General features: G+C 45.1%; 1 long non-coding RNA gene across 1 annotated transcript; it reads right to left on the bottom strand.

The window, feature by feature from the left end:
• Positions 1-1,771: 1,771 nt before the first annotated feature.
• LOC146892649 (uncharacterized) lies at positions 1,772-3,246 on the bottom strand. Its single transcript, XR_015003964.2, has 3 exons — positions 3,080-3,246; positions 2,448-2,613; positions 1,772-1,903 (listed from the first exon to the last, which is right to left on the bottom strand). It is a non-coding gene; the product is annotated as an uncharacterized LOC146892649 (long non-coding RNA).
• Positions 3,247-7,028: the final 3,782 nt, after the last annotated feature.

Here is a 7,028-nt window from a genome sequence, read left to right on the forward strand (position 1 = left end):
CAAAGGGCACTGGGTGAGAGTTATCTCTGAGGACCTTCTTCTCTGCCTACTTGCTAACTTGGGTCCTTCACCGCTTGCTGATACTGAAGGTTCCCTGTCAGTATCTGCAGTTTCCCTGCCATATTTCCCCTATGGTGAAACATGCCCCCTTAACACGTTCCAGGCAACAGTTCAGAAAAACCTCAGAAACAAGTTAACACGTAAGGGTGGTGGTGTGCCACCCTTCTGAGCAGCATGCACATATAAATAGAGGCCTTCTAGAAAATGGTTTCTAAAGCCGAAGAATTCACCCTTTGTGGTAGAGATCCCGGACACTGTAGGAGAAGTAGTTTATGTATTAGTAAAAGCTCAGTTGCCTTGGCTAACAAGAAAGTCCAATTTTCTCATCCTGTGCTGACTTATGAAGGCTGAGAAAGCTACACACTGACACACACAGTCCCCTGGCAGCCAGGGGAGGCCATGCGGTACAGTTCCAGCCCGAGTCTGCTGGTGTGGGAAGAAAGCTTTTGCTTTTCCACTCAAAACAAAACACTGATGCTTTTGTCCTGTAGTCCTGTCCCCTTCCCTCCTTTAGGTGACTTCAACGTGACAACCTGGTTCTGTCTTGGTCATTTGTGAGTGGAGAATTTGGCCGGAAGAATCACGGAGATGCCAGCCCTTAAGTTGTGGTCATTAAATTAAGACCAGTAGTCTCTAGATTCTTCCTTTTTAATGTGAGAAATAATCTCTGTGTTAAGTTAGATCGTCTCACACTCTCGGCGAAAGCATTCCTAACCAATATACACACTTTTCAAAACAAACCACAGTTCATATTCCTGGCTCTGGTTCTACCCAGAGGCTGAATTGTGGTTCTCACACTACAAGAAGGCAAACTAAATCAAAAGCTCACACCGCTGTTTGGTTTCATCATTTCTGAGCACTGTATTTCTTTCTACTTTAAAAAGAAAAATGTAAAAAAGAGGCCACCAAAGCTCATCTTGGGCAAGTAAATGCTGTGTTTATACACATGAACCCTTAAATTTTCATTTTATTGACTTGCCAAAAACTTGTTTTAACAACTATATATGCAGATTTTTGATGACTATTTTGTAGTTTTGATAAATTTATCCATTTTTTTTGAAAGGCAGTATTTCATGCAGGACCACCCTGGTCAGGTATACATTTTTTCCCTCACCTACTCCCTGCCTTTATGTCTTTTTTTCATTTGGACTCTCCCTCCTTCCCTCTCTCTGTCTCTACTTCTGCTGTGGTGTGTGTATGTGCACGCAGGCATGTGTCCCTGTTGGAGATTATCAACACTATGATAAGATAACATGGAGGAGAGGTTTGCTTTGCCTCTGTTCCTGTCAAGGAGGACAGGCACGGCAGGGGGGACAGCTCTAGTCACAGCAGCAGGGGTGGCATGGTGGGTTGTTCACGTTTGTGGCCGGCAGGAAGCAGAGCACAGGTGGCCAGCACCAAGGGTACAACCTTCAAAGACAGGCCCCCAGTACCCATAGCACCCCATATGCCAAAGATTCCGCATCCTCCCCATGTAGCCGCACCAGCTAGGAACCAGGTATTCAAACACATGAGCCCGTGGGGCCATCTCAGGGTTCCCGCTACAGCAGGGAGGCAGCCCAGAGCTGTGCACGCTAAATAAGTGCTCAGCTACTGAGATGTAGTCCCACCCCCTCATTTCTGAAAGTATAAACTACAATTTTATACTAAAAGAAATGGTCACTGTCTCAGGGTTTCTACTGCTGTGAAGAGACACCATGACCATGGCAACTCTTGTAAAGGAAAGCATTTAATTGGGGCTGGCTTGCAGTTCAGAGGTTTAATCCATTATCAAAGCAGGAAGCGTGGTGGCGTGCAGGTGGACGTGGTGCTGGCGAGGTAGCTGGGAGTTCTACATCTGGATCTGCAGGCAGCAGGAAGAGAAAGAGACACACCAGGCCTGGCTTGAGCTTCCGACACCTCAAAGCCCGCCCCCAGTGACACACTTACTCCAGCAAGGCCACACCTTCCAATAGTGCCAATGGCTGTGAGCCTATGGGGGCCATTTTCATTCAAACCACCCCAGCCAGGGTAATTAAAAATGAAAACTTCCGAGACCTAAGGTGAGAGCGGTGTGCCGATGCCTTCCCCCTGTCAAACCCACTCTCTCTGGCCTTTCCTCAGGAAGCCTAGCCTGTGTGGATCTGTGGGCACCGGTGAACCACCCTGTCTACTACTCTTGGGCGTGGCTTTGGGGGCCCCGAATGAGAGGCCAGATGGGAAAGAAAGCCACAATAGGTGACTATTTTAGGGGCTCCTATTAGAAGGCACCTCAGACTGGCTACACCTCTTAACACAGGAGAATCTCATTCATGCTCTCTTTTTCCAGTCCCAGGGACCACGGCTTCCCCTCATCAGGTGTGGGGCTGATAATTATTAGCCTCAGGGTGTCTCCTACCCCTGGCTACCTTACACTGTGGTGATTAGCTGTCTTGTCCGTCATTCTTCCTCAAATTATTGTTTGAGGGAGGCACTTTTTTTGTTGGAATCTTGGTTGATACAAACTAATACTGCACCATGCAGAAACAGTAGCCTCTGGTCCAGCGTGGCTACTTACATTTAAACTCCAAGGACCTGAAATGAAAAACAATTAAAATTCAGTCTCATTGGTTACATTCCAAGTGCTCAGTTGCCATGTGGGATAAGTGGCCCCAAGCGATGACAGGCTAGATCTAAGGGGTCTGCCTCCCCACAGCTGGTTCACCGGAGAGTGCCGTCAGAATTACACCCCCAAGACGACCCCCACCCCACCTTGTCACCTTTTCTCTTTTGGGCTTTGTCTTTCTTACTTTCCCCCACCTAAAATGGAGTCTTGAGATACCCAGCAGGCTAGCCTTGAACTCACAATCTTCCCCGCCTCAACCTTCCCAATAGCTGGAGTAACCACACCCAGCGGCTTTCCTTACAGTAGCCAATGACATCCTTGCTTTTCTTTATCATTTTACAACCTGGGCAAATATCCTAGTCAATACACTTTAAGTCCCCTCCCCCCATTTTCGGCTCTAAAATGTAGTTTTGTTTTGTTGAGACAGGATCTCACCTTATATAGCCATGGCTGATGTGGTATTTTACCGATAACACTCACACACAAACCAGTTCTACTGCTGCTAGATGCTTGGGTCGCTTCTGCTGTGGTGTGTGTTCTTGTGCACACAGGCAGACATTCCTGTAGGGAAATGACCTGGAGTGGAACTCAGTTGCTGGCTCACAGATACTTCTTCCTCTTTAATAGGTTACCTAAATGGTCTCCTGAAGTGACGGGGCTGATTTACATTGCTAACACACAAGGTCACCCATTGTCAACACTCAAGGTCACTCCTCTCAGTGGAGTTGAGAATACTGTACATTGCTTCAACACTTGCTGTTTCGGACGTTTGTATTATCCTGGGGATCGTGTGGTGGTAGCTCATTGTGATCTTTAAAATTGTACTTTGCTACTTACCAATAAAGTTATTACCTTTTCAAGTCCAATTTCTGCTATCAACCGTCTCAGCATCTTTATTAAAAATACTGTCCTTCCCTCATGGCCTGTGGGTCACTTCTGTTTAAATCAAGGCCCACACATTTTGGGGAGATTTTTTTTTAGTCTCTCTCTGGTACAGATTTATTTCTTTGTATTAACCCCATAGCATTAGCTACTGTAGCTCTGATATTTACATATCTTGAACTATTCTAGAACAAATCCTTCAAGGTTATCTTGAGCTGGGCATTGAGGTCATACCTGCAATCCCAACACAGAAGGATTGCCATGAGTTTGAGTACACCTGGGGCAGATGGGTGAGTTCCAGGCTACCCTGGACTACTGCATAAGCCTGTGTCTCAAAACAAACAAAACCCAAACAGACAAATAGCCAAGCAAACAAAAATATTGCCCTGGATATTTTAACTCTCTGCACCACCATATGTATTTTAAAATCAGCCTGACAAGTTCTAAAGCAAAACAAGACAAAAATCATATTAAATGTAAATCCCATTGAATCTTTTAGTCAGTAAATATTGCATGTTGCCCCATTTGATATTTTAAACAATCTTAATTATATAATATTCCCTATAGAAAACTTCAATCTCACTTAAAATGTATGTATGTATGTATGTATGTATTCATTCACTCATTCATTTAGAGACTCTCAAAACAAGTGTAGCCCTGGCTATCCTTGAACTCTCTGTAGACCAGGCTGGCTTCAAACCCAGAGAGATTCACCTGCCTCTGCCTCTTGAGTGTTGGGATTAAAGATGAGTGTCACTATGCCTGGCTAGATTCAATCTCTTAACAAAATTTATTTCTTGGTACATAACATTACATTGTTTGTAGTTTACTTAAGTTCCTCATTTAATATTTGTTTTTAATGTGTCAAGGCTATTAATGTCTGTATATTGCTTTTATATCCAACAGCATTCCTAAGGTATCTTATACCCTTACATATGAGCAGATTTCTAAATTTACTATGTGTACAACTACATAATCTGCAGATCCTGCTTCTGCTTCTCCAGTGCTCTCAACACTCCCTCTTGACTATTTAGAATTTCCACTCTAGACAACAGACTCTAGAGTCATTGTTATGCTATTACACTCTGGGGTTAGCTAAACTGAAACAATAAGAAACTAAAAGGAAGAAAATAGGTATTTAAAACAAATATGTTCCAGACCTGACCGATCAGGACTTCCTTACCAAATTCTTTGTGAAGAAAACACTCAGCAAGGTGGTTTTCTGGGTACACAGAGGTGCGGCTTGCTTTGTCATCTTAAAGGGCCCTTCAAGTCAAAACTCGAAGTTAAAAATATCTGGCAACCATCTCTAGTCTTTCTCCTCTCTCTCTGGGCTGAAAAGCTGAAGTGAGATTAGTTTTTATACTATTAAAATATTGTATTTTAATGTTTTATATACTGTATTTTTGAGCCTTTAATAGACTTTTATTATTCAAACTATGAAACAAGCTGTGGTGAATGTCTTGTTTAGTTGTCTCCGTTTCCTCTATTTGTACTGTAACTTTTCTGGGAACAAGGCTATCGCCCTATTGCGTATAGTCTTTTCATGTTTCCAAACCTTGGGAACGCTTAAGTGTAACTCGCCGTCACTCAGGCCTTTCACTGAACACCCTCCCCTGGATTTCCGCACATCCCTAGTGAGGTTTGTTCTGGCTGGTTCCGGCTCCTACAGGGCTCTTGTTCTGCTGTCAGGTGTGAGGAAGGAGGCTCACAAACTTGCTAAGAATATAACCAACCTCTAAAGAGAATATGTGCTTTTTCTCATGCCTTGACAAATTTATCTTTATCAGCATCCGAAAGGCCAGGCTGAAATGCAGAGTTCTTGAGCTCCCGGTCCACCCTAGTTAGGGTTAAGATTGCTGTGGTGATCTTGTCTGAACCGGCCTTGGCCCATAACCATATTGATAAATATTTTGTTTATCACCATAGAACCTTCATCTGGCGATGGATGGAGATAGAGTCAGAGACACATTGGAACACTGGACTTAACTCCCTAGGTCCAAATGAGAAGCAGATGGAGGGAGAACGTGAGCAAGAAAGGCAGGACTAGAGGGAACCCTCATCTGACAATAGATGGAGATAGAGACGGAGACCCACATTGGAGCACTGGACTGAGCCCCCAAGGTCCAAATGAGGAGCAGAAGGAGAGAGAACATGAACAAGGAAGTCAGGACCGTGTGGGGGGCGTTCACCCACTGATACAAGGGGACTGATCTAATGAGAGCTCACCAAGGCCAGCTGGACTGGGACTGAACGAGCATGTGATCAAACCGGATTCTCTGAATGTAGCTGACATGGGGGCTGACTGAGAAGTCATTGACAATGGCACTGGGTCTTGTTTCGTCTGCATGTACTGGCTTTTTGGGATACTGGTCTGTTTGGATGCTCACCTTCCTGGACCTGGAGAGAGGGGGGAAGAACTTGGATTTCCCACAGGGCAGGAAACCCTGACTGCTTTTGGGAATGGTGAGGGAGGAAGAGAGGGAGTAGGGGGGAGTGGGGGGGAGGAGGAGAGAGAGTGGGGGGAATGGGAGGGTATGGGGAGGAGGGGAGGAAGTGCAAATTTTTATAAACAAATAAATTAATTAATTAAAAAAAAGATTGCTGTGGTGAAATACCATGACCAAACGCAACTTATGGAGGAAAAGGGTTCACTTGGCGCACACTTCCACATTGCTGTTCTTTAAAGAAGGGAATCAGGACAGGAACTCACAACAGGGCAGGAATCTGGGACAGGGGCTGATGAAGGCCACGATGGAGAACTGCTCAGCATGGTTTCCTACAGATCTCAGGACCCCCCACAGAGGGCTGGGACCTCCTACATCAATCACAAACACAGGCTTGCCTACAGTCCAGTATGGAAGCATTTCCTCAACTGAAGCTTTCTTCTCTTTGATGACTCCAGCTTGTGTCAAGTTGACATAAAACTAGCGAGCACATGGTTGTTCACTGGAACTCAGCAGAGTCTGGAAAGAGGGGCCTTTCCCAGAAGGGACCCCCTCTACCTCTATCACAACCCTTCTTTGTTTCCTGAACGATGTCACATCACAAGGGCCTCACATACATTCCTAGACGTTTGGACACACCTAAGTTTTGTCGAGTGCTCTTAGGTAGCCATCCCTTGGGAAAACCACAATCCTAATGGTATGGTCAATATCAACCATCACTGAGAAGATGGGCAGAGGGTCAGAATTCATGTCATCTTGGACATGAACTGGGGCTGTTTGGACAAAATGCGTGAGGTATGGCCTACAAGATGGAGGGTTAGTCTTCCGACCGTCAACATCTGGAAGCTGAGAGGAATGACAGGATCTCAGGCCTCAGTGCTGACCCACTGGATCAAACTTGCCTTGTAAACCCACCCCCCCCAGGGTTAGGTGATCCCATCTATACTGCAGTGTGACTGTAACTGCCTTAGATCAAGGTTAAGAGTCTGGAGTTGGGGGTTCTCTGGCCAAGTTCAAGGTTCTACCATTCTCTGCTATTACTTTTCAAATATGCA

This window comes from Myodes glareolus, chromosome 10 (assembly GCF_982192425.1).
Source record: "Myodes glareolus chromosome 10, mMyoGla1.1, whole genome shotgun sequence".
Lineage (NCBI taxonomy): Eukaryota > Metazoa > Chordata > Mammalia > Rodentia > Cricetidae > Myodes > Myodes glareolus.